This window comes from Phalacrocorax carbo, chromosome 33 (assembly GCF_963921805.1).
Source record: "Phalacrocorax carbo chromosome 33, bPhaCar2.1, whole genome shotgun sequence".
Taxonomy (NCBI): domain Eukaryota; kingdom Metazoa; phylum Chordata; class Aves; order Suliformes; family Phalacrocoracidae; genus Phalacrocorax; species Phalacrocorax carbo.
In genome coordinates, this window is record NC_087545.1 from 265,702 (window position 1) to 293,429 (window position 27,728).

General features: G+C 52.7%; 1 long non-coding RNA gene across 2 annotated transcripts in view; it reads left to right on the forward strand.

Moving 5' to 3' along the window:
- LOC135310332 (uncharacterized) overlaps positions 1-27,728 on the forward strand; it is a 92,753-nt gene that overhangs the window by 43,111 nt on the left and 21,914 nt on the right. The window contains exons 3-7 of one of the 2 annotated variants that reach the window (XR_010370427.1): positions 15,227-15,353; positions 15,765-15,842; positions 16,571-16,695; positions 16,869-17,005; positions 18,037-18,931. This is a non-coding gene — a long non-coding RNA (uncharacterized LOC135310332). Of the gene's footprint in view, positions 1-15,226; positions 15,354-15,764; positions 15,843-16,570; positions 16,696-16,868; positions 17,006-18,036; positions 18,932-27,728 lie in introns of those variants that run through there. The other variant, XR_010370428.1, reaches the window with a different exon arrangement.

The following is a 27,728-nucleotide window of genomic DNA, read 5'->3' on the forward strand; positions in this document are numbered from 1 at the left end:
CCTCTGTAGCTCCTCTGCGCAGGGATGCAATGGGGGATGGTGCTGGACCGGCGTGTCACAGGTAGCCGTACTCATCTGCTATCCGCATGTCGGTCTCCCTCTGCACAAAAAACTGCAGCTGGCCCAGGGACGTCTGCAGGGCCGCCCGCTCCCGCTCCTCCTGGGCCAGCTTCTTCATGCGCTCCCGCTGGGGCCGCTGCTGGGCTGTGATGGGCACGGACGCCTCCTGCTCCTCCAGTGGGGTGGGTTGAGCTCTGAGGACCCACCGGGGCCTGAGGGGTAACAGGGAGTCGGCGGGAGGGTGCGGTGGCGTGTGCCGCTGCTGCGGCAGCCTCTCCCGTGGTGTTTGTCCCCCTGTTGCTGATGGGGGCAGGCGGCTCGGCTGCTGGGGTTTGGTGGTAGCCCTGGTGCGTGCCTCGCTGCTCGATGTCACCGCTGGTGTCGCATCCTTCTTGCCTTCAGTGGGGCACTTGGAGGCAGCCGGCACAGCGCTGGGTCTCAGAGCTGCCCGCAGGGAACTGGGGACCCTGCGGGGCACGCTGGGGCCGGCTTGGGGCTCCGGGTGGAGCGGTTGGCGCACCGGCCCCACCACCTTCACTCTGCGCCCCAGCGGGTGGAAACTCTGGATGGAGCTGAGCAAGTGTGCCTTCAGGTCGGTGCGGGGCGTCCTCAGCCCCTGCGCTGTTTTGGCCGGGAGCTCTGTGTGTGGCAGCTTGTCCTGGGGTGGCATGTCGCGGGGATCCATGCTGCGTGCCCTCTTGCTGAGCGGCGGGTCGGGTGGGTGAGCGGGCAGCGGGCGTGGGGCGCTTTGTCCCCCGGCATCCCCGGGGCTTCTGGGTCGGTGGAGCACCGAGGCGGGCACGTTGGTGTCCTCAGGTGCCCTGCGCTTGCTGCCGCCTGCTTGTTGCCCACTGCTGCCTGCCTGCTGCCCAGGTGTCAGGGGGCCAGTGTGGGCAGGGACACGCAGCGGGCAGGAGCCAGTGGGGTACAGGGGTTCCTGCTGCACCGCGACACTCGGTCCGAGTCCCTTTGGCTGGCGGGGCAGCAGCGTCCCCGGCAGCGCCTGCTGTCCCCGGCCGTAGGCAGGGGGACAGGGAGCAGCCATGGTGGGGAGCTGCAGCCCATGGGGGAGCTGCAGCACGGGTGGAAGAGGCACCCCACGAGGGAGCTGCAGCACCTGTCCCGCGGCCCCCAGGGGCCCTGGCACCCCCTGACAGACGGTGGCCTGGGCCAGCTGGTGGGTGACGTTGTGGAGCTGGGCAGGCTTAGCGCACACCGCCAGCCCCGGGGCAGAGGGCAGCACACGGGCACTGACCGGTGGCGGCATGGCCGGGGTGGTGAAGCTCACGCCGCGCACCTCCGATGCCATCGGCAGCCGTAGAGGGAACCTCTTTGTTGGGGGAAGCAGTGAGGGGTGGTTGGGTGAGCTATTGGTGGTCAGAGCCGGTTTGGGGGTTACCCGGAGGGTAAGAGCACCACGAGGAGCAGGAGCCTGCTGCTGTACCTGCCATGGCCCTTGGTCAGTGTGGGGTTTGTTTGGGGCAAAGGGTGTTCTGGGGTTCTGTCCCCATGGCGATCATTCCGCCAGCACCCGCCTCAGCCAGCCTGGCCAGGGTTGGATTTTTCATGCCTCAACAACTGCCCATCTCAAGGGTTTCCCATCGCGCTGAGGATGTCCTGGCCTCAGTGCTGATTTCCCACCTGATGAGGGTTTCCCATCCCCAATATTATTTCTCATCCCTACGATGGCTCCTCATGCCAACAGTGATTTCTCAGCCCCGTGAGGGTTTCCTATCGCAATGGTTTCCCATCCCCATGATTTCCCTTCCCAAGCAAGACTTTTACAGGGAGGTGAATTTCCTGCCCGAGGGGGAGGGATGCAGCTGGTGTGGGTGGCCCTGCGATGCCAACATGTGTGAGCTGCCCCATCCCGCCCCAGTGGTGGGGATGGGGCACTTCTGGTGGGTTGGTTTTGTGCTCGCCCTCTCTGCCCCAGGGGGGTGGAAAAATGCCGCTGCCAACGCTGGTGGACAGCCGGTGGTGCCGGTACCGGTACCGTGTGGCCATGCTGGGGAGCTGTCAGAAAAATCTGGCAACTGGCCCGTGCCGACCGAGGAGAGAGGCTGGGGCGCAAAGTATGGCGTTACAGAGGAGTTCTGGCATTCATGCACACGGGCTGTGCCATTCACACTGGGGCACCTCAAATGGGGGCTTTTCTAGCTTCCCATGCTCTGCCGGGGGCACAAGAAGCCAGGAGGGGAGGGGGCACAGCTAAGAGAGCAGATTCACACTGGCCAAAGGGATATTCCATATCATGTAACGTCATGCCCAGTATGCTACTGGGAGGAGCTGGCCGGGGGAGGGAGGCAGCAATCGCGGCTCGGGGACGGGCAGCGTCGATCGGCGGGTGGTGAGCGGGTGTATCGTTTGTGTTTCTGTGGGTTTTTTCCTTTTTTTTTCCCTTTCCCATTTTATTCTATTATCATTATTGTCATTATTATCATTATCATTATTATTATTTTATTGTAATTATTAAACTGTGCGTATCTCAACCCACAAGTGCTTTTGCTCTTCCAATTCCCTTCCCCATCCCACAGGGGTGGGGGGAGTGAGCGAGGGCTCCGTGGTGTTGAGTTGCCAACTGAGGCTGAACCACGACACCAACACAATTTGGTCAGTCACTACTTCATGCACACGCGCGCTGCTGTTCTGCAAAGCAAGTCTAATTCTGTGGTGTCGTCACCCACCTGCGTGTTTCTTGATCTAGACATCACCAGAGTCAGGCTTGCTGCAGTTCCTGAGCTGCGACGCCAGCAGAGGGGAGGGTTTTGCAGAGGTGTCGGAGGGGCTGGGATGCTGGTGTGGCCTGGGTAGTGCAGGGGTATCCTTTCTTCTTCAGGGTATGGGCTGTCCTTCTCCTCCTTGCAATGAGCCGGGGTCCTTTAGCCGTGCGACAATCACTGCGGCCACTCAAACCCTCACGCCAAGAGTTGCAGCTGAATCAGAGGATCAACCCGTGCCAGTATTGATACAAAAATTCGCAGATACTATCCTTCAAAGTGTGAACCTCCCCGTAAGGGGAGGCGGAGTATCCAGAAAGGTCCCAAAATAAATCTCAAGAGCAACAGAGTCACTATTAAGCAGGCATTCTTTATCATAGCGCTGGGCAGCACTGGGGATTGCTCCACCATAAGTGCTCCAGTGATTGGGTAAACTGCCAAAGATTATATGCTATAAAGTCATACATAGGCATAAGGTTCCCGAGGATTCCTTAACATATGTAAAAGTTCAATCTGCATGCAATAGTTGTCTTTTTAGTGGTCTTCGGGGGTCCTCCTGTGGTCTCTGATGGTCTTCCTCACCTGTCTGCTGGTTGAACTTTGGGTTTCCTTTGCCCATGTAGAGTCATTGAATTAGCTCCTCAGTCCTTTAGCCTTGGACCGTCACAAGGGGCTGATTTAAACTAGTTCCTCGAGTGCTTCTCTCGGCACTGATGTCCCGAGCCTATGTTATCAATGAATTTACGAGCTTATTCACCATCTTTTTAATCCTATCTGGCACCAAGCTGCATTCCTCAAATCCCTGAAACTATCTTTGCAAGGGAGGAAACCACAAGAGAACAAGGATGCTTACAATAAGGTCTGAGTCAGGGACCGTCAGGGGTTTAGTCCTTTCATTCCCGCCTTTTCTTTAAACTTTGTAAATGGCTTTACAAAGGTTCTAAATTTTCATGGTTCGTTGCCTTGGGCAAAGCCCAAACTCTTATGGCCAATTTCTTTAGCTTATAGCACAACCAGTAATTGAGGACTGTTAGTATAATAACAAACGCTAACAATATCAAAAGCGGGTGAACTAAAATATTCAAAGTTTTCTCTGCAGAGGGTGGGTACCCCGAAAAGATATCCCACCAATGATGGGCAGTATCAGATCCAATTTGACTAGACAATCCGACAAGCTTGTCTCCAGTTGTTATTGTTTTAATCATAGATTCAGCTAATGTCTTGTTTAGTTTTCCTAAACGTTCTTGAAGTTTCTGTGATTGATTCAAGATTTCATTTAATTTCTTCAGAGATAAACTTGCAGGGCTTAAATTTAAGCTCTCGGAATGCCAAAACATTGCTACTTGCTCTTCTGTATATGCAAAAAATGACTATGTTTGTGCATGCCAAGTTAAATGGGTTATGTTCTTGAGGCATCCTATGAATGGGGTGGTTACATGGTATTCTTCAAGCCCTGATCGCCTGTTAGTTACTAAACACACAGATCTGGCATTAACCTCTACAACCATTTCGAACACATTCGGAGGCAGGATCGTCCATTTACAATCGTTAACAGAGTGTTCTAATAAGCAGGGTTCATATACTCGAGACTGTTGTCCACACAAGATGCCATCAGAGGTGGTTTCACAAAGATCTAGATCATATGTTTTGTTATTGTTTACAATAGACTTCCCCTGGAATGCTGGTAACCAATATTCTGGGCTCCCTTGACTCGAAAAGAGGGTTGGCAGAGTTAAATGTTTACACATTACTTCGGGGTCAGTTATATTATAGGATACTAATTTTCCTGACACCATCTATCATAACACTGCACAAACTGTGACTAGGCTTTTATCCAGTGTCTAGGTAAAACCCATTGTCCAAATCGTTTCCTCCACATAGACTCATTATCACTCATCAAGTAGGACTGTGCCTTATTGTGTTGTTCCAATTGCCACATGACTTGTAGGGTACAGACAGTCCAGTCCACAAATTTTGTCAAATTCTTAAGGGATTGTATCTGGGCAATTATACTCTTATCACAGAGATATAAGGACTCCTTACCATATTTTAAATTCTGTATCTGAGGATTAAAGGTGGTTGGCATCCATTCAGCCTGAATCTTGATTGCTCGGGCTACATCAACTCCTGCGGTTCCAACCTTACTCCTTAAAGTTTCCAGATCTACTGAATTTAGCAGTCCTAACCCAGATCCTGCACCTCCAAGTAAAATGTCATACCGAGCTCTTTTTACTTTGCAGGGAGGGGTGGCTGGGAAGGCTATGTTAAAGAACAACGTATGCTTTTGCCTTCTCTTTGCCACATTCCACAAGTGGATGGTAATCTAATCAGCTGGTCCTGATTCACTGCAGGTGGTGGATTCAACAATGGTAAGGAGGCCGCCCCCCCAGCAGCTCTATTAATGCTTCCATGTGTACACATTAGTGTAGCCCAGTTACCAGTTTTCCAAGTATGTCTCTCATTTATGGGGGTATCATTTTGAAGGAGGCACTTCTTCATCTGCAGTGGAGGCCCTATCCCTTTGACTGCACAACATCCTAAGGCAACATTCGTTATCAAAGTGACATTTGTCAAATTGGAACATAATACAAAGGTCATTCCATGCCACCCCGTCAATTTATCACTCCTAGTACAGGGTTCCCACAAAGAGCAGTTTTCAGCAAACTGACCTAATGTATTGGTGTTCTTTCCCCAAATCCACCAGAGACGATCAACAGATTTGCTTCTTTTCTTCAGGGGCCAACTTGGAGTAAATGCACTTATTAACTCAAGACAAAAACATAGCAATATTCATGTTAGTTTCGGGCCAGCCTTATAGATGTGGGTCCTACGGGTTGGGACTTCCATGGTCCATCAGGTGCCTTTTTAATTCTTGAGTAGTGGATCCAAGCAGCGTGCCTCTCAAGCTTGACCGCCGTGTAAGTCGTGAGCAGAACTTGACAAGGGCCGCTCCACTTCTCTTCGAGAGGATCACCTGAACTGTTTTTAACATAAATCCAATCTCCAGGTTTGAACAACTGCACTGGGGAATCTAACCCCCATGCTCTGGTAGGCATCACTAATCCATTTACTTCTTGTAATTGTTTTCCCAATGCAGTCAGATATTGTTGTAGATTAATCTCTCCTACCTGGGTGGGATCTTGTCCTTGATATCTAGTTTGAAAGGGTCTCCCATATAGAGTTTCAAAAGGACTCAGTTTTTCCTTAGTTCTTGGCTTGACTCGGAGCCTTAGTAACGCAATAGGGAGGGTTTGAGCCCACCTTAAATTCGTCTCCTGGCAAATTTTACTCAGTTGTGTCTTTATTACATGATTCATCTTTTCTACTTGCCCACTTGCTTGCGGGCGATAGGTTGTGTGTAATTTCCAATTCATTTCTAAAAATGTACTAACTTGTTGAACTACTTGTGACACAAAGCGTGGTCCCCTATCAGAGGAGATCACTTCTGGCACGCCAAATCTGGGAATAATTTCTCTCCGTAGGATTTTTGTTACTTCTCGGGCTTTATTTGTTCTGCAGGGGAAAGCTTCAGGGCATCCGGAAAAGGTATCAGTTAATACTAATAGATATCTGTGCCCCCCTTTTCTGGGGAGTTCCGTAAAGTCGATCTGCCAGTTCTGGCCTGGAACATTCCCTTTACCAATACTTCCAAATTTCACCCGATTCTCTACCTTTGGGTTATTCTTTAAGCATATTTCACATCCATCAACTATAGTTTTGAGAGTTTGAAACAAATGTCTGGCTGTCATTTGCTTGGTGAGGGAACTGTACAAAGCTTCAGTTCCCCAGTGAGTTTGGTCATGTTCTGTTTTTATTAATTTCCATAATATTCTAAAGGGAACTACTATTTTGTTATCTTTGAACATTGCCCATCCCGTCGGGCCAATTCCAGCCTTGAAATCGGTAATTAACTTCTGATCCTTTTCATCCTATTCAACTCTCTCAGGTAGTGGCAGAGATTTTTCAGGAATTAAGCCCAATACCTCACCTTGCTCCGCAGCTTGCCTTGCCTCGTGATCAGCCGATTTATTTCCCACTTCCCTGCCAGCGTTACCTTTCTGATGTCCTTTGCAGTGCATAATCGCCACTGCCGACGGGAGGTGTGCAGCATCTGGAAGTCGCAAAATTACATCAGCATGTTTTATGACTTTCCCTTGAGCGGTTAAAAGTCCTCGCTCCTTCCAAATTGCCCCACGGGCATGAACTACACCAAAGGCATATGTTGAGTCTGTCCAGATACTTAGTCGCAAAGCTTCAGCAAGCTCTAATGCTCTTACTAAAGCAATTATTTCGGCCCGTTGTGCAGGTGTGCCCTTAGGGAGTGACTTGGCTTCCACTACTTGGTCTGTGGTGGTCACAGCATATCCTGCCATTCCCACTCCACTCTTTACAAGACTGCTCCCGCCAATATACCAAGTGTGGTCAGCTTCTTCCAGCGGCTCCTCCTTCAAGCCGGGCCTACTCGCATGCACAGTCTCAACGGTTTCTATGCAGTCATGCGCGACAGTCTCCATTTCCTGTTTCCATGTCCGTTAAAAAGGAAGCAGGATTGATAATAGGAGATGTGACAATTTCTGTATCATCCTGTTCCATCAAAACTGATTGATATTTCAGGACTCTTGATGGCGAGAGCCAGTGTCCCCCTTTTTCTTCTAAAACGGAGGTTACAGTGTGGGAAGTGTGCACAATCCCCTTCTGTCCCAATGTGAATTTTCGGGCTTCTTGGATAACCAAGACCACGGCAGCTACTGCCCGCAGGCATCCTGGCCATCCTTTGCTTACTTCATCCAATTGTTTGGAGAAGGATGCTACAGCTCGTTTATAAGGACCCAATCTCTGGGCCAAAATTCCCAAAGCCACTCCTTGCCTTTCATACGAGAACAGCCAAAAAGGGCTTAGTTACATCGGGCAGGCCCAAAGCTGGAGCCCTCATTCGTTCCAATTTCAGTTCTTTGAATGCCCGCCCGGCTTCATCAGTCCGTATTCATTGTGCCAGGCTATTCTTCAACAGTTCATACAGAGGTTTAACCAGAAGTCTGTAATTATAGATCCAGAATCGGCACCAACCTGTCATTCCCAGAAAGGTTTGAAGTTCTTTTACCGTGGTCGGTTCTGGAGTCCTGCACGTGGCTTCTTTCCGGTCAGTCCCGAGCTGTCTCTGTCCCTTAGAAGTCACAAATCCCAAGTATATTACTTCTTTCTTCAAGACCTGGGCTTTCTGTAACGAGACTTGATAACCACTTAGTCCAAGAAAGTTTAACAAACTCACAGTCCATTCTTTACATTCTTCATCCTTTTCTGTGGCTCTCAAAATATCATCTACGTATTGTAAAAGAGTACCGTTTCCTGGAGGTCTTTCCCAGGCCTCTAATTCTTCAGCTAATTGATTTCCAAAGATCGTGGGGCTGTGTTTAAATCCTTGAGGTAACACTGTCCAGGTTAGTTGGGTTTTTGGTCCCGAATCAGGGTTTTCCCATTCAAAGGCAAATAAATTGCGGCTTCCAGGGGCCAAGGTGAGGCAAAAGAATGCATCTTTCAGGTCTAATACTGTGAACCATTCATAGGTTTCTTTTAAATTAGTTAGTAAGGTGTATGGGTTCGCCACAACCGGGTATAAATCTTCAACTCATTTATTGCCCGCAGGTCTTGTACCAATCGATATGTTTTGCCATCAGGCTTTTTGATAGGCAAAACAGGAGTGTTATACTCGGAAGAGCATTCAATCAATACTCCAAATCTTACGAATTCTTCTATGATGCTTTTCACTCCTCGCCTGTCCCCTAATTTCAGGGGATATTGCTTTACCTTGACAGGTTGTGCCCCCTCTTTGAGTTTAACAGCAACCATTTCTGCAGTTTTGGCCTTTCCAGGCATTCCTGAGGCCCATACTCCTGGATATACCTGGTCTTCTCTGTCTTGTGTAATTTCCTCTCCCCTAACCTGTGGTTCAGTGAGGGTCAAACTTAAAATGTCAATGTGGTTTTCTTCTGGTATTTTAAATTCAATTTCCCCATCATTAAATTTTATTTCAGCATTCAATTGTTCTAGTAAGTCTCTTCCCAAAAGTGGTCTAGGAGCTTCAGGCAGGTAGAGAAATTTGTGAATCCCTACACTCTTCCCAATTTTGAAGTTCAAGGGTTTCAAAGAGAAAGCTTTCTTGACCTGTCCGGGTGCTCCTGTTACCGAAAAACGCGGTACAATCGGAAACAACGCTTTAACACCAATTCAGTAGTAAAGAGCAGTCGTTCTTTATTCCCAGCGCCAGCTGCACGGGGGATCGCTCCTCCTAACGTGCATACCTTACACACCTTTCCCATACGATTTAGAGATCAAAAATTTACATATGCATACATATTCATTATTGTCCTTTCTACTGATTGGCACAAACCTGCTCGTTCCCTATGTAAATTACTGCGCAGGCTCGGTTGTCCTCTTCCATTGTTCTCTTTTGAGTAGGTGGTGTTACTTGGGTCGGTGGTCCCTGAGTCGGTGGTCGCGATCTCCCCCTGCCGGAATTACCTTTTACCTGCTCGGCTCTTAATCTTGGCAGTCCTGGCCAGTTTCCTCAGTCCGCTACACGGAACCACATTTTGTCATCCTTTTCTGACAGAAACACATTGTCTGTTGTTTTGTTCACATGAATGCTTACCTAGGGACTAAACTACAGGTCAAAGACTACACTGATTGGTGTACTCCCTGTCCCCAGACTTAGCGTCCAGTTGGGTAGGGCTGTGCAAGGAGTAGAGCAACATCCGTGGTTGGTTAATTCCATCGCTCCGGTTACGTTTCCTCCCTTTGGAAGTTTTGAGGTAATAATCTTTTCAATACTTCCATCTTAGATCAATAATATTCCACTATATCAGTTTAGTGTTTGGTTCATCCTCTCAAATTTCTTACTTGATTGTGGTCTCCAGGGCGTACGCAGGTCCCATTTTATGCTCAAAATTTTACTGATTTGTTGAACTACATCTGCAAAAAAATGTGGTCCTCTATCAGAGGACATTCCCAGTGGCACTCTAAATCTTGGTATGATTTTTTCAGCAATATCTTAACTATTTCTCTAGCTTTGTTGGTGCAGCAAGAGAAGGCTTCTGGCCATCCAGAAAATTGGTCAGTCAGCACTAACAAATACTTTTCCTTTTTTTTTCCTCATCCATTTTATTATATTATTTTCAGTATTATCATATTCATTATTCTGTCAGTATTATAATTATTATTTTATTGTAATTATAATTATTAAACTCTGCTTATCTCAACCCACAAGTTCTTTTGCTCTTCCAATTCCCTTCCCCATCCCACAGGGGTGGGGGGAGTGAGCGAGCGGCTGCGTGGTGTTGAGTTGCCAACTGAGGCTGAACCACGACACCAACACATCACAAGCAGCTGCAGAAGCCAGGGGCCTTCCTCAGGCCTAGCACCTACTCAGGCGCCTGTGACATCAGACGCAGGTGGAGACGCCAGGGGCCTGCTTCTGCCCTAGCACCTACTCAGGTTCCCATGGCATCAGAAGCAAGGAGACTGTGGGAGACAGTATTGAAAGCTTTACTGAAATCCAAAATGATGACATCAGCTGGTTCCCCCCGGTGCTCCATGGCCGGCGGCTGCTTTTCCAGGCACACGTGTTGCGGGCCCCTGCAAGACTGCTCAGTACCTGGGTTCTTTTGAAAGAAATCGTATATGCTGGCGTGGTGGGCTTCCCCGGGGTCGGACAGCACTGCCAAAAGGAGAGAAGGGTAAAGCCTTCTTTTAGAACACTTGCTCTCTACTAAGAGTTTGGCTGCTGACACGATGTGCAGTAGCGGGCACCAGGGGAGGACCCTGCAGACCCCCAGTGATTTTGATATGTGACCCTGGAGGGCTGGGGGACAGGATTACCTGGCATGCCTGTTGATTGAATCGCTGCTGGGTTTTCATCAGAGCCTGGCACTGAACTCACCCCCAGAGAGCCCGCGGGCTATGCAGCAGGCACTGGAAGCAGCACAGGCTCGCAGGGTCTGGCAAAGACAGCTTTGCAAGGCAGAGAGCCCCAGGGCACATCACCAAGCTCGAGCTGTGCCGTCTCTGCTCTTCTGCATGTCTGAGCATTGGCCAAGAAATGATTAAGGAAAATTTCACATGACAAGCGCAGTCAAACCTAACTACTCATTCCGTCAAGTGACATACCTGTGGGATCACCCTGGGGCTCCTGGACAGCATCTTCCTGAGAGGCCTGGTGGCCGTGGCCTGGAGGCAGAGCTGTAATCAAGCAGAGCACTGCAGGGCTAAAGCAGGAATGCTCCCGTCTTCCTGAGCGGACATCAACCCAGGACAGACGTCCCCAGGGCTGAAAGCCGGACCCAGCTGGGGAGCGGCAGAGCCATGGCTCGGGGCACAGCTGTGACCAGCCGGGCGTAGAAGCACTCCCGCAGGCTATTCCCTTGGCCGGCCATGCAGCTCTGGCCCCGATACGCAGGCTGCAGGAAGGCTGCAGCGGGACTGGGCGGCACAGGGCCGGCTCTAGGGATGGTTTCTCACCCCGTGACACGGCTCCCGGCCCCACCATTCCCTGGAAAATCCCCCTGCAGTGGCTGCGGCCCCCTGTGCCTCCCCACAGCACGACTGCCTCCCACTTGCCCGTGGAGCTGGCCACAGCTCCCCTGGCTCAGCCCAGCCCTGCTGCTCTCCCAGCCTTGCCCCACCGCGGCCCGGGCCCCGCTACCACCCCAAGGTGCGCTGAGCACCGGGCCCAGCAGCCGCAGGAGCGCCGCGGAGGGGCCCGGCCCGGCCCGGCCCGGCCCGGAGGGACCATCGGGGCCGCTCCGCACCCAGCAGCCGCAGGAGCGCCGCGGAGGGGCCCGGCCCGGCCCGGCCCGGCGGGACCATCGGGGCCGCTCCGCACCCAGCAGCCGCAGGAGCGCCGCGGAGGGGCCCTGCCCGGCCCGGCCCGGCCCGGCGGGACCATCGGGGCCGATCCCCGCTCAGCAGCCGCAGGAGCGCCGCGGAGGGGCCCGGCCCGGCCCGGCGGGACCATCGGGGCCGCTCCGCACCCAGCAGCCGCAGGAGCGCCGCGGAGGGGCCCGGCCCGGCCCGGCCCGGCCCGGCGGGACCATCGGGGCCGCTCCGCACCCAGCAGCCGCAGGAGCGCCGCGGAGGGGCCCGGCCCGGCCCGGCCCGGCCCGGCGGGACCATCGGGGCCGCTCCGCGCCGCGGCGGCGGCTCCTGCTGCTGCTGCTGCCGCTCCTGCCGCATCAGGTTGGTGTTTGCCAAAAGCTGCTGTGCTGGTTTGCCTGAGAAGGGGTTAATTCTCCTCACCGCGGGGGGCGGCTGCCTTCACAGCTTCAAGCGCTCTGCCGCGCGGTGGGGAGGGGCTGGGAGGGGGGGCCATGTGTGGGGCTGAGCTGCCGGCTAAACCACGACAGCTGCTCTTAGTTTTTGTTGTCACAGGGTAGGTTTGGATGGATCGGTGCCCAAGCAGACTGGCAAGGCTAGGCCTCTTGGGGCCTGGGCTTCAAACTGCAACAACGGTAACCTCTAAATGGTTCTCTCGATTTTGTGCTTGGGGTTGATTTTTCTGAGGCCCGAGTTGCAGGTCCTGTTTCCCGTACACGGAGAGATTCCTTGTTAACAGATAGGCACTGTAGTGTGAGCTCTAGAATGTGTTCCCACCCCAGAAGAGTCTGATTGTCAGTGTTTGACTCTTTCTTGCATTTGGGGGAGGGCTGGTGGTGATGCGGCTGGTGTTCTTCCACCCCAAAGCTGGGGTGCAGGCAAGCAGTTTCTCTCACAAGTGATTCCTACTAGTTTCCTAGAGACAATCTCCCTTTCAGGCGAGAGCAAAAGAACAAGATACTAAAGCGTATTGCCTTTTGTGCAGGGGTGGTGAAGGACTAGTTAATCCTTCCCGAACCTGAAACTCAGTGAGCAGTTTAGCACCTTACCAAATGCTGCTGGTTCTCTTTCTAGGCCATCTTTTCTGCCCTGAGATGGTACCTGTACTCCAGGTTTTTCTTCTGTATTCTGTCTTCCTAAGATTTACGGAGGCCAGAGAATCAGGCGTAGTGACTGAAATGACAGGCAGTGAAATGGCATCCTGGCTACAGGATTCCTGCTGCCATTTCTGTATTCATACAGCCCAGCTCTGCATCAGCTCCGCTGGCCTTGTTTGAAGGGTCATGTTTTCCAGCCTTCTGACAGATATGCCTCTCCACCACGCTGAGGTGACATTATAGCTTGTGGTGTTGCCACGTTGCCATGGTTTTAGGTGGGACAGGGTGACTTTTCTTCACTGTAGCTGGTAAAGTGCTGTGTATTGGATTCCGGATGAGAATAATATTGATAAAGCACTGATGTTTCAGTTGTTGCTGGGTAGGGCTTGTACGAGTCAAGGACCTGCCCAGCCTCTTGTGCTCTGCCAGGTGCCCAAGAAGGCGGGAGGGGAGGGGGCTCAGCCAGGGGAGCTGATCCAAACTGACCAAAGGGTCACCTCATGTGACGTCATGCCCAGTATATTAACTGGGGGGGACTGGCTGGGGAAGCAGCGATTGCAGCTCAGGGACCGGCAGCACCTGTTGGCGGGTGTTGAGCTATTGCAGCACTTGTTTAGTTTTTTTTCCTAATCCAGGGTTTCACTCTCTCTCTGTCTCTTGTTATTTTCCTTTTCATTAGCATTAGTATTACTGCTGCTACTTCTACTCCTAGTAGTGTTTTCTTTTAATTTTGAAAGTGTTCTTATCTCAGCCCACGAGTTTTCTTACTTTGGCCCTTCCGGTTCTCTCCCCCATCCCACGGGGGTGAGGGGAGTGAGCAAGCAGCTGCACGGTGTTTAGTTGCCGACCGGGGCTAAACCACGGCAGTCCTTGTTGGTGCCCAACGTGGGGCACAAAGGGTCGAGATAATAACAGTTGCTGGTCACAGCATTGATCTATCTGTTCTCAGTATTAGTTTATCCCACCTGCACCATGTTGGTTCTGAAGTACCTGTTAAAGATTGGCGTTGGTTTTTGTAGTTTGCTGCGCTCTGCAGTGATGGGAGATGTTTTGCCTGAGTGATTTGTTATTCCAACGCTGGCCTTGAGCTATATCTGTTATTTGGGTCTTGCCCAGCCCTTAGAGCTTAATCTTTCTCCACAGAAGTACCATTTGTATAAATTGTCTTTAGCTGTAGACGCTTCCCTTTAATAACTTGGTGCTGCTGCCAGAGTGTGGGCTTCAGAGCTAGCTGTGACCCCCTGTGCTGTAAGGAGAACAGGTTCTCAGTGCAGAGCGGAAGGAGCACTCATAACCCTTTGTTTGCAGGAGAACACGTACGGCACAGGTAACGCCACGTGCTGTGTGTGCATGTGTAGGTGGCTGGCTGTACTGCTCTGTGGCACGGGGTAAGGGCTCTGTCCGATGCCCGCCTTGGTCAGCGGGTGTAACACCCAGGCCGAGCGAGCTACGGTTCCTATCTTCCTTTTGAGAGTCCGTGAAGAAAGCAGCGCCATTGGAACAAGGGGATGAAATCTGCCTTGTCTTCCGGAGGCTTTTTCAGGAAGCATTGCAGACCTTGCCAAACACAGTTAATGGAAGGAGTGTGCATTTCCATGTGTAGGGAGCATCTCCTCCTAATGCGCCTATTTAATCTTGCAAATCGCTTCAGCTCTTCAGTTTCCTACAGGAAAATCTCAGGTGATGTACTGAAACGTGAACTCTTTGTGCAGCACCTCCAGAAGTGTGGGCACTGCCTGAAGGGCCTAGAAACGTGTGTGAAATCCTGCAGAGGCATGGTAAGGACAGGCAATCGGAAGGAAAGCACTGGAATAGGGAATACGAGGCTTTAAGTATAGAAAAACCTCATTGTTTTCAAGTGCAGTGTTATGGTTACGTCGTCAGTATATGGAAAACTAGCGTATAACTGATGAGCTCTGAAAGCCTGTATTGCTTGTAAGGTGAAAATATCAACGGCACGTTTTGTGGAGGAGCTTGAGAGTGAAGGTAGTTAAGAACTTAGTATTCCTCCATGTTCAAAAGAAACACGCCAGAAGTGAACAAGACCTAAACGATGCGTGAAATCGACTAGAAGGCAATGGACAATAAGGAATCAAGTAGAAAAGCAAGGGAAAGGAGAAATGGAAACTTCTAGCTGCTACTGAGCAGCTTTTGAAAATCTGCTTTTTCTCAGATCGCATCTTCCTAACATGCATGAGTAGACCCAAACTCAGAGTCTTGGTGCTTTTTCCCTGTTATTTATCGTGTCAATACCTCTGCATCCCTTTTTGTTGGTGACCTCGTAGGCATCGGAAACGCAAAGGATTCTCCTTTTGCTCTGCTGTGAGATCCAAACCTGTCCTTAGCGCCATTTTGTTCAGGAAAAGAGCTACAGGAGAGGGATAGGAGATTATTCACGGCAAACGGATGAAACTTGTGTCAATCTCCAAAATGTTGATGGCTGACAGGAGTCTCTTTTTGCATTTTTGCCTTGATTTCCAGTGCAGAATGCGAGCCCTAACGGCTCAGGTAACGAGCAGCCTGCTGCAGTTTCCAGAGGTGACTGTTGAGGCATTTGGGGAAGATGAGAGAAGCCTAGATTCTGTGCTGCGTGGGAAGTTTTCCAGAGGTGAGCATTTTCCTTGACGTTGGGTCTTGCTCTAAAGTTGTTATTGCCTGGAGGTTCCCTGAAGCACAGGGTCACAGAATCAGCTGTGTCAGGTTGGTGCTGCTCAGGTGCATGAGGTTTTGAGAGATGAAAAAGGACGAACTATGAAAAAAATCTGAAAAATTCTACTCCTAAAGCATTAGTATTGTTCAACTTTGCAATGACAGGAGCCTGCACCAATCCTGAGCTATTAAAACAACATGCCGAGTCACTGAGCCCTCCTCGATTGCTAACGAAATGAAAGGCAGTCTTCCAAAAAGTCACAGTGCTGTTCTGGTCCGTTTTCACCTGTATCATCATAACATGGCATGCAGAACTAGTTCTGCTACAATGTTAGAGAGCCAAACCCCGCTGTTTTTTTTTCCTTTCTAGCCTGAGTGCAAACAGAAGGAAGAGGACAGCCCTGTTGAGCGCTGCCGCCAGATTTGCAAAGCATTTCCTGGGATGCGGGTGAGTGTCCAGTGAGAGCTGCTGCGAGTGGCTAAGCAGGTGAGGTGGCTGACTTTCTAGGTGATGTGAATGTAGAGCTGGGCGCCTATGCGGGTGTCGGGGCTTCTGTTAAGAACACGTAGAGTCTCTCTACCTGCCTGTAAGCGCAGTAACTGAGCTCATACTTCTTTCGGGTTGCAAGTAGTTCAGTGAAAGGAAATGTGTTAAATTCTCTGTGTAATCAGCACGTGTAGAAGTTTAAATTCACTCCCGCAGTGCCCATTGGAAGGTAATTCCTTGCTGAAGTCCAAATCCCTGCCCAAAGGCGGCGTGTGTCAAGCCAAATGAGTAAAGTAGAATGGAGTTGGCTTAGTTTTAGGAAAGGATGGGCTTAGCAGTATGCTTTAGGACTTGTATTCCCTTAGGTATTAGGATGCTTTCTAGCAAACTCAAGCTGAATATGGTATAAGGACTCTAGATCGCTAGACTGTAATCTTTACCCCAAGCAGTCCGAATTCTGCAGTGCAGGAACGTCAGGTAGAAATGCAAACTCATAAGGTGGTTGGTTTCAAGCTGTGTTGCTTGAGGGTTTCAGTTGGGGGATTTTCAGTCCTGGAGCAGAATTCGGTAAGCCTGTCTTCCTCTGTTAGGGTCTTCTCTTGAAGGGAAGGGGCAGCGCCTGTGATTCTCCAGTTGTTTTCAGTGCTCCCTTGGGAGTTTGCTTTAGGCAGCCTTCTCCCCTCTTCCAGGGAGAGATGGGCTGGCCTGGCTGGCGTGTGGCCCTCAGCTGGAGGCAGTGAGCGCTGTGCCGGGGGAGCGGCTCTCTGCACACCGTTTCAGTGGAGTCCGTGAGCAGCCTCCCACCGCCCGTGTGGTAAAGGAGTTTTCCTGGCGGAAGGGAACGGGGCTGCTGGTTGGCTTGGAAGAAGCAGAGGGAAGTGTCCTCTGCCTGTACGAGCCTGGAACGTCAGGAGTGGTTAAAGCAGTTGTTCTGCCAGGAAGGGCAGGTGCTTTTTCAGGGGAGAAACAAAGCTTTTCTGTTGCCAGGTGCTGCACAATGCCGTTTCGGGAACAGCTTTGGAGCGTCACTGTGTCGGGAGGTGTTTTCCCTGTATTGCGTCACCACGCCGTCACGGCAGAGTCTCCAGTCGAGAGCACCTTGATGTACAGTGGTGGGCTTAAAGGTACCGTTATCTTTGGAGTTTGCTGATAGTAAAACAAGGTTTCTGGTTTTATGGTAGAGCAGGCAGTTACCTAATTGTCCACTTCCACAAAAAGGCCTTGAAAGCTGTCTCTTTTTTTGGCCAGAGTGAAAAACAACCCGTCCCTGCCCCCCCTTTAAAGTGTCTGTAACATACGTGTCCGAAATGGTTCATTTCCGTCAGAAATACTGTCTTGAACATCTCTCAGGCTTCCGTGGTTGTGCTGTAACAGACTTAGGCACATTCCCATGGGTCTCGGACTAGCAAGCAGGTGACTTTAGAGCAGAACACATTTTTCTGTTGACTTAGGCGAGGAAAAAAGAGCCTTTAGTGAGTTACCTGACAGGTTGTTAAAAGATTGCCTTTCAGCCTGAAGTCCTTGAATCTCTGCTTATTGACTATTGTGCTTGTGTAGGTGGGGTGCACTGGTGTAATGTTACTCATTTTTCCTGCCTTCTCTAATCCGTAAGCTTAAATGATGTCCCGTCCCCTCGCCTCCTAATCTGAATGTAGACAAGAGTCAGCGTAAGTTAATGGAAGATGGAGAGTCGGTCTATTTTTATCACCTTAGAATGTGCAAGAAAGAAATAGTGACTTAGTACTCGGCTCTCCAGAACGTGATTTGGTTGGACTCGGTAGAATCCAGGTGGGGTTTTGTTTGTCTGTAGCGCTACAGCGTGATTACTGGTAGGAAGCGTTTGTGCGGTGGTGATTTCTAAAGCGACGAGTTGGGTTGGTGCTCGACGGCGTTAGTTTGCCGATCATCTTGATAAATCTCAGAGGCTTAGGTGGAAAGGCAAGCTGTGTGCTGGCATAGGTGTATAGTCCGTGAGGAAATTCTGTTTGTGAAAAAGGACAGTTCCGTTAAGTTTTATTTCTGCCCTCTAGGTAAGCTGGGGAGAGGAAATGGGAGGAGAGATCACGCCGCGCCTTGACTCTGTGCCTACCGAAGTGATCTGAAATGGAATGTAGTTGTAACTCGCTGTTGTCTCAGGGTGTTTTTTCTGCACCAGGACCCAGGGGCTCACTTCTGAATGGGAAGAATATGAAGAAGCCTTGGGGGGGAAAGTTGGCTGTTGTGTGATCAAGGTTATGAGTGTTGGAATAAAGCCAAAGCTTCTCTGAGTTTTTGTTGTTGTGCCCTGACGAGTGCCCTTGAGTACGAGCGTGCTTGGTCCGTTGCTTTCCTTTTGCTTCCCGTCTTTTTGCCCTTATTGGATGAGTGAGATGAGCATGGACAGGGCACAGGTATTGCTCGTTGGGCTGTGAGCTTCCAAGTGGTGAGTGGGGGTCAGGGTGAGCGAAACCAAGGAGACAAACTGGCACTTGGCCACTGCCCCTGTGTTTTGAATTTATTCTGTAACCCCTCCTTCCAGATCTGGACGTGACAGAACATGGGGTTTTAATCTGCCTGAATGTCTGGTTGCCACACGGACTCTTTTTAAAAGCAAAACGCAGCTCTAGTCTTAACATCACTCTCTGCAGTTTTTGTCGCTCCTGTATGAAGGCTTCAAGGAGCACCTTAATTTCTGGACTCTTTTCCGTGTGGGTCTGTCTTCTGTGGGCAGCTAAGTTGTACAGGTTAACACTGACTTAGAGGGACTCTGGTGCAAGGTGTCAAGCCATTGGTGGATTAACACAGGGTATTTATAGTGGCTTGTGTGCCTGCCTTTTAGTGTAGGGGTAGCTGTGTGGTCATTCAGAGAGTAAAGGAATGGGATTAAAAAGCCAAACTCAGAAGCGTAGAAAGAATTTGGTGGGGGGCATTTGTTTTCTTTTCCTTTTTTCATTTTCTTTCTCTTTTTCTTTTTTTTTATTTTTCTGGGATCATCTCTTATTCCCTTTGGATAGGCATGTGAAATGCAGCAGGAAACTGAAACTGTGAGTGGAGGAGTATTTGAATAGTATTCTTGTAAAAGTAAATCTGATTTTAGAACATGAATGTTATTCAATTGGTTTATAATGGTTGCACGTTTCAGAGGTATGGAACGGCATTTCACCAATTTTCCTGGTTTGTGCGAGGCAGAAGGGCGGCGTTCAGAGCCAGTGAGCTGAGGCAGGTTCTCTTTGTTCGTTCCCAGAGCGAGTTGGCAGCAGCGTAGGAGAATAGGCAAAGGCAGCGCCTAGCGCAGTGGGAAAATGTTTGGTGTCAGGAGCTTCTGCATGGAAAATTGAAGTGTTAATAGCGGGAAGCCTTTTTGGAAGAAGTCTAGAAAAAGGGGATCGGTTTTGTTGGTCCCTTCTCTGTTTTACTGTGAGGTAAAACTTTGTTGTTGATGTCAAGCTCCCTGTTGTCACTTGCATTTTGCAAGGAGGCTCAAGGACAGCCGGCGTTCTTTTGTGGTAGAGCCTTAGTGCAGGAGTCTTCCCGTGCTGGCGTCTCTGCTCTGGCAGTCAGTGTTGTCCTGGGAGGTGTTGCCGGTGCCGAAAGGTCTTGTCTTCATAGAGGCCTTGTAACAAAGGCGCTCGCAGGCGGCTTCGCGTGTCAGAGAGCAGCGTGCGCCTCTCCTCAGCTGGAGGTAGCTTTTGTGGAACAAGCTGCTGTTCTTGTTGCCGTTGCTTTCGCCTGGCTTTTCAAATTGGTGTCCACGTTCGTGGAGGTGCTGGTGTGCATTTCACACTTTTTTGCTTTCCCTGGCTGCTCTTTTGATTCTAAATGAGGACTGGTGTAACTTTTCCCACGCTAGTATCTCCCTTCCACATATTCTAAACATCTTCCATTCCCGTGGCACCGGCGTGTCTCCCCTGCAACATGCCCGCTGCCTCGTCTGACGCAGAGCCACGATTCCCCCTAATACCTGTTTGGCAAAGGAGGCGTAGGCTGTATCCCAGTGCTGATGGGCTGTGAGCAGTGGGAGAGCGAGAGTGAGTTTTGTCTTTCTGACTTAAATCCTGCAAAATAAGGTGACGTTTCTTGCATACAACTGATTTTCTATGTTTTCTTCAAGGTAATGGTTCCTAAGTAAGAAATGGGGATTGGTAAGCTGTCATAATAGAATGCACCATTGAAGTTGAAGTGAACTCAGTTAACTAACTGTAGGAAATCCAGTAAACACAAGGCAGTAAGAGAATTTTGTACGGGGCTTTTTTTAATCTCTTTTGTTGATATCATTGGAAACAATGATATCAGGAAACAAAGCCAGCTCTTTCTTCTTCTTTCCCCCTTTAGCCAAGTATTTCCTGATGTGTTCTGGAAGCGTCTCCTTCCTCTTGGAGTGTTTATTCCGGAGGGCGACCAAAATGCACCGGCACAAGCCAGGGGCCTGCCTCTGCCCTAGCACCTACTCAGGCACCTATGATGTCAGAAGCAAGGAGACTGTGGGAGACAGTATTGAAAGCTTTACTGAAATGCAAAATGATGACATCAGCTGGTTCCCCCCGGTGCTCCATGGCCGGCGGCTGCTTTTCCAGGCACACGTGTTGCGGGCTCTGCTCTTGTCCAGGCAGGGTCACTTGGACCTTGCAAGAGTAAGGCCAGGTTTCAGCAAAGAGCGCCCATGAGTTGAGAGGACAGTTAAGACATCTTACAGCAGAAATCTCAGGAGAGTTTGGCCAGTAACTAACTTGGCACTCCAGAATGCCCTGCCTGAAAATGCTTTGCGGCTAATAGCAGCCATCTCGCACAAGTTTGGCAAGACCTGCCCCCCGCCACCGACTCACCGTTTTCTCGTCCACCACAGACAGACTGCACAACAGAAAACCATCCCAAACAACATGGAGCCCAAGACCGCCACGGCACCTTCTATGCAGTAGGACCGGAAATCTTTTGGATCCATGGCATTTGTGTCCTTCTTGTCATCCGCGCCTGGAGGAATGATTCTGTGTGTTAGTGTGTCCTGCACACTACTGCTCCTCTCACAGGAGGCCTGACATTGCCAGGAAATGTCCCCTCTCACTTTGTTAGCATCTCTGAACCAGTGAACATCCTGGGGCTGCAACATTTCCTTGGCTTCAGGAGAAGCAAAGGAAACTCCCAAGGCCGTTGCAACTCAACGCACTCTGGAGCCTCTCTTACTCCTCTCAGCTTTGCTTACGCTCTGGCATGGCCATAATCCAGTTTTCCCCGTGACACAGGTTTGCTCCCCCTTCCTGGTGACCCTTCACACCTGCACACAATTCCTTTGCGCTCGCCCACCTTCGCTTTGCCAGGCTGGCTCGTGCCGCTGCCTGGAGGCTCACTCTGACCCTTTGGGAGCACTCATGAGGGCAGGTGGAGAACACGTGGGGGAGCGCAGCTGTTTGACCCATCGCCCCTTTGAGTGAGACGGACAAAGCCCACCCCAGCATCAGGGAGTGCCACCCGCAGCTCTCCCTCCCCACAGGACCCACCCCCCGAGGGGACGGAGTCAGGCCCTCTCAGGAGACACCTGAACCTTGCTCTCCCCCTTGGCCTTTTCTCCAGCATGTGCCCGCGGGCACGCCTCCAGTTTTCCGCAGCGTGTCCCACTTATGGCCCCTGCAAGACTGCTCAGTACCTGGGTTCTTTTGAATAACTTAATGCATGCTGTGCATGCACGGTGGGCTTCCCCGGGGTCGGACAGCACTGCCAAGAATCCGAGAAAGGGAATGCCTCATGTGCCAATCATTAAGGCTCAGGCACAGAGGATGCAGAAGGATGGTGTGGAGGTTCCCTCTGGGCCGTGGCCGATCTGTCAGGGCATCCCTTTGGCCCTCAGGTCACTGGAGGGATCCCCCTCTGTTGTGCCCAGGGCCTCTGGGGGGGACTCACAGCAAGCTCTGGGATGCAGGTACTGATGGAGGGACATTGGATTAAGAGTCACGTTTGTCATCCCCTACTGACCGTGGCTCAGGTGGCCTCGTTCCCAAAATGGCAGAGTTCTGAAATTCCTGTGAAGGGGCGCGGCGGGCGGTGAGCATCTCACTGCATCCACAGAGGGTTAGGAGCGAGTGTGTCTGTGGCACACTGAGGGCAATAACCTCCACACCCCAGAGATGAGAGTCCTCCTCAGAGAGGTGCTCCTGCCTTCTTTGAGAGCAGTCGCTGCGTACTCCTAATCTGGCTGCTGACACGATGTGCAGCAGCAAGCGCCCCGGGAAGAGCCTGCAGACACCAGGGGATTTGGACTTCTGACACCAAAGGACAGCAATTACCTGGCACCACCTTTGAGTTAATTGCCCCTCTTCTGTCCTCAGAGACCGGCACCATGTGACCGCCTCCTTCCTGAAGCACCTCCTTCTCCACAGCCTCACGGTCCAGCTCTTTAGAAAGGAAGCGAGTCAGTGTAACTAGGCATAACTAGACAGCAAACCCTGACCTGCTGAACGCCTAGGAGATTGCATGTGATCTTGTTCTCATCCCACTGAGTGCGCTTCCGGCAAACTGCAGGGTGATGGTAGGTGACTCCCTTCAGAGAAGGCAGGACGATGCCGTGGCAAGTTCAGCAAGGGAAAGAGCCCTTCAGAAAAGCAGGTCCCATCATGGCACCTCCATCACCCGGTAAGGCTATCAGAGACACATGGTGGGCTGAACCGCGAGCTCTGGCAGCCATCTTCTGGGCACTTTCACAAGTGGCAGTGGAGAGCCCACAGACCCCCAAGACAAGAGGAAAACCACAACCAAGTTCTCTAAAACACAACTGGAACTAGACAGCTAAACCACGATTTCCTTTGCGCTCGCCCACCTTTGCTTTGCCAGGCTGGCTCGTGCCGCTGCCTGGAGGCTCACTCTGACCCTTTGGGAGCACTCATGAGGCCAGGTGGAGAGCACGTGGGGGAGCGCAGCTGTTTGACCCATCGCCCCTTTGAGTGAGACGGACAAAGCCCACCCCAGCATCAGGGAGTGCCACCCGCAGCTCTCCCTCCCCACAGGACCCACCCCCCGAGGGGACGGAGTCAGGCCCTCTCAGGAGACACCTGAACCTTGCTCTCCCCCTTGGCCTTTTCTCCAGCATGTGCCCGCGGGCACGCCTCCAGTTTTCCGCAGCGTGTCCCACTTATGGCCCCTGCAAGACTGCTCAGTACCTGGGTTCTTTTGAAAGAAATCGTATATGCTGGCGTGGTGGGCTTCCCCGGGGTCGGACAGCACTGCCAAAAGGAGAGAAGGGTAAAGCCTTCTTTTAGAACACTTGCTCTCTACTAAGAGTTTGGCTGCTGACACGATGTGCAGTAGCGGGCACCAGGGGAGGACCCTGCAGACCCCCAGTGATTTTGATATGTGACCCTGGAGGGCTGGGGGACAGGATTACCTGGCATGCCTGTTGATTGAATCGCTGCTGGGTTTTCATCAGAGCCTGGCACCGTGGGACTGCCTCCTTCCTGAAGCTCTTCCTTCTGCACAGTCTGGTGGTCCATCTCTTTAGAAAGAAGGATGGTCTGTTTAATTAGGAGTAACTGCTCCTCGTCAGGAACATGGTATCTTCAGGAAGCAAAAGACGTTAACACTTGGAAACAAAGCCTGGGCGTTTGGGGGTGCACCTCATCTCTAGTGCAAGCAATGTGCCGTTCACAGAGAAAAATGTCAGCACTAGGCACTTCCCAGTTTACCAGTACACAGCAAAAGCTGACGTGCTGAGAGACTAGGAGATTGCATGTCATCGTCTTGTTTGTACTTAGATTTGCCTATTTCACCTTCCTACTTTGCTCTTTGAGGAGCTTAACAGAAAGTATCCCGTTCAATTTCTCTCTGATCAAATATTGAAAAGGAGCGCTTAGTCTGTGAAGTCAGCCAAGACTGACGACTCACCCCTGGGGTGCCAGGTGAGCTCCAGCGCAGGACCCAGCCGAGGAGTCGGAGCCACATCTGCAACCAAACAGCCATGAGAAGTTTTCATCCTACGCTGGGGTACCCGCCATCATAACCGAATAGGGGAACATAGGTGGGGATCGCCTAAGGACACGGCACGCACACGCAGGTCTGTGCTCTCACACCCGCAGGAGATGCCTCGCTCACACTTGGGCTTTGAGCTGGCAGCTCTCAAAGGAAGTCAAAAGCCATGACGTACCCATGCTGCGATCTCCCTGCGCGTCAGCCCTGGAAGCCAGCCGGGAAGCTGGATGTCCATTGCCTCCTGCCACGTCTGTAAACAAACAGAACAGAGCAGCTCCCGTGAAATATTTCCATATACTTTTTCAGACACTTCTTCATTCATGGATGCAGTGAATGTAGTTCAAACGTGGGATTGCTGCATGGCACTCTTCTCTCCCTTCCACTCAGGGGCATCGTGCAGACAGTTCCTGGGTGCCTGGACCACGGTGATCCAATAGCAACCATGCGTGGAGCTGTTGGGGGAAAGGATTCCCTGGAGCTCACACCAGCTCTGAACTCAGCCCCAGAGAGCCCGCGGGCTTTGCAGCAGGCACTGGAAGCAGCACAGGCTTGCAGGGTCTGGCAAAGACAGCTTTGCAAGGCAGAGAGCCCCAGGGCACATCACCGAGCAAGAGCTGTGCCATCTCTGCTCTTCTGCATGTCTGAGCATTGGCCAAAAAACGATTAAGGAAAATTTCACATGACCAGCGTAGTCAAACCTAACTACTCATTCCGTCAAGTGACATACCTGTGGGATCACCCTGGGGCTCCTGGACAGCATCTTCCTGAGAGGCCTGGTGGCCGTGGCCTGGAGGCAGAGCTGTAATCAAGCAGAGCACTGCAGGGCTAAAGCAGGAATGCTCCCGTCTTCCTGAGCGGACATCAACCCAGGACAGACGTCCCCAGGGCTGAAAGCCGGACCCAGCTGGGGAGCGGCAGAGCCATGGCTCGGGGCACAGCTGTGACCAGCCGGGCGTAGAAGCACTCCCGCAGGCTATTCCCTTGGCCGGCCATGCAGCTCTGGCCCCGATACGCAGGCTGCAGGAAGGCTGCAGCGGGACTGGGCGGCGCAGGGCCGGCTCTAGGGATGGTTTCTCACCCCGCGACACGGCTCCCGGCCCCACCATTCCCTGGAAAATCCCCCTGCAGTGGCCGCGGCCCCCTGTGCCTCCCCACAGCACGACTGCCTCCCACTTGCCCGTGGAGCTGGCCACAGCTCCCCTGGCTCAGCCCAGCCCTGCTGCTCTCGCAGCCTTGCCCCACCACGGCCCCGGCCCCGCTACCACCCCAAGGTGCGCTGGGCGCCGCTCCACGCTGCCCAGGGCTGGGTGCCAGTCCTCGCCTGCCACCTACCTAATCCCCATGCTCGCCACGGAGCAGCCCAGGCCTCCCGGGCTTGCAGGGCCACCAGGAGGAGGAGAAAAAGGAGGTGGCTGGGGGCCACGGTCCCCTGCACCTGCACCATGCTGCTGCTGCTGCAACTGCTGCTGCAACTGCTGCTGCTGCTGCTGCTGCTGCTGCTGCTGCAGGCACTGCCTGAGCTGTACCCGCAGCACAGCCCAGGACATCACGGCATGGCCCAGAAGGGTCTGTGACCTCACAGTCCGGCCTCCCCACCCCCCAGCCACACCCCTCCTCCAAGCACTGACCCCCTGGAACACCCCACCCCCACAGGTCACCTAGGGAATCATAGAATCATAGACTGATTAAGGTTGGAAAAGGCCTCTAGGATCACCAAGTCCAACCACCAACCCAAGACTACCATGTCTCCTAAGCTATGCCCTGAAGGCGGGGCTCCTGGGGGGGCGCGGGGACCCCCTGGCAGGGAGCGGCTGCGATGACCCACCGTGGGACGGTTCTGCCAGGGATGCTGAAAGGCCCTGAGTGCTGCAGGGGGATTTCTGAGATGCAGCAGCAAATCTCACCGCTAAGGGAGACCCATCCTCCCCGGGTGGCATCCTTGCTGGCTCTCCGTCAGCCTGTCGCTGGCTGTTTGGGGCCCCGGCTGGTGGGACCCGTAGGGCACGTTAGGAAAGTTCCCTTCTGTAATTATGGAATCAACCAGTCTTTAGAGTAGGGAAGCGTGTTAACTGTGTTGGTAGCTATCTATCTCATGAGTTGACGTGATACACTGTAATGTGATGAGGTAGTGGAGTTTTCCTGGAGACTTTGCTCTTCTTGATGCTGAAGTAAAACAAGGGAGCCCAGTAAAAGCAAAACAAACAAAAAAGCCAAACACCCCGGCCCTGGCAAGGAGGGCTTTGCATGCAGGAAGCTTAGAGGTGCCCATGAAGCCTAAAGGATACCCGAGGTGAGGCAAGATAATGGCAGCGCCCTAGCCCCTCTGCCATGTCTTTGAAACCTTGCCAGCATCGTCTGGCGTCACAGATCTGTCACTTGAGGAGGGCTGATTGCAGGGACACCTGGATCAATAGACAAGCAGCAAGAGCGCTTGAAAAGTAGAGCTGCTGTGCAAAGTGTGTCTGTGTTTAGTGCCGGGTAGCATGGGTGCTAGCGATTGGTCACGTCGCCTTGTAGCTGAATAGCGGAGGGGTATAGGAACCCTGTGTGAAGGCCCCTGCGGGGGTGCCCCACTAGCCTCTCGCCTGGGTTGGCAGAGGCCAGGCGGGAAGTTTTTGTGAGAGCGCCTTGGGGCTCAGCTGTGAGCAGGGGCTTTTGCTGGATAAGGCCCGGGCAGCGCCGGAGGAGGCCGTAGGTGGGTCCGAGCGAGCTGGGTGGCTGGTGCGGCGCCAGCTGCGGGACCTGGGTGTGCGAGCCCCAGCCAGCGATGACCGCTCGCCGGCCAGGTGTGAGCTGAGATTCTGCGCTCAGCCAGTCCCTGCCTGGCCCCCCGGGGCGGCTGCAGCTCCTTCCCTGGTCCAGACCCAGCTCGCCAGCAGCGATGCTGGCGCTGGGGCAGTGATGGTGATGCTGGTCCCGGGGCAGCGATGGAGGGCTGCGTCATGCTGGCACTGATGCTAATCAGTGTGGTTCCTCGCAGGGGCGCCCGCCACCCCGAGCGAGGCCCCATCTACCCATGCTCTCAGCAGCCATCCCCAGCCCAGGTCACCCCCCAGCTCCCCTCCCACTGAGCAAATGGCGGCAGGCAGAGAGAGGCGCTGCAAAGCCAACACCCAACTCTTTTAATGAATGAGGCAAGAAGCGGGGATGTGGGGGAGGGCTGGGGTTGGAGCAGGTGGGTGCAGGCCTCCGTAGCTCCTCTGCGCAGGGATGCAATGGGGGATGGTGCTGGACCGGCGTGTCACAGGTAGCCGTACTCATCTGCTATCCGCATGTCGGTCTCCCTCTGCACAAAAAACTGCAGCTGGCCCAGGGACGTCTGCAGGGCCGCCCGCTCCCGCTCCTCCTGGGCCAGCTTCTTCATGCGCTCCCGCTGGGGCCGCTGCTGGGCTGTGATGGGCACGGACGCCTCCTGCTCCTCCAGTGGGGTGGGTTGAGCTCTGAGGACCCACCGGGGCCTGAGGGGTAACAGGGAGTCGGCGGGAGGGTGCGGTGGCGTGTGCCGCTGCTGCGGCAGCCTCTCCCATGCTGTTTGGCCCCCTGTTGCTGATGGGGGCAGGCGGCTCGGCTGCTGGGGTTTGGTGGTAGCCCTGGTGCGTGCCTCGCTGCTCGATGTCACCGCTGGTGTCGCATCCTTCTTGCCTTCAGTGGGGCACTTGGAGGCAGCCGGCACAGCGCTGGGTCTCAGAGCTGCCCGCAGGGAACTGGGGACCCTGCGGGGCACGCTGGGGCCGGCTTGGGGCTCCGGGTGGAGCGGTTGGCGCACCGGCCCCACCACCTTCACTCTGCGCCCCAGCGGGTGGAAACTCTGGATGGAGCTGAGCAAGTGCGCCTTCAGGTCGGTGCGGGGCGTCCTCAGCCCCTGCGCTGTTTTGGCCGGGAGGTCTTTGTGTGGCAGCTTGTCCTGGGGTGGCATGT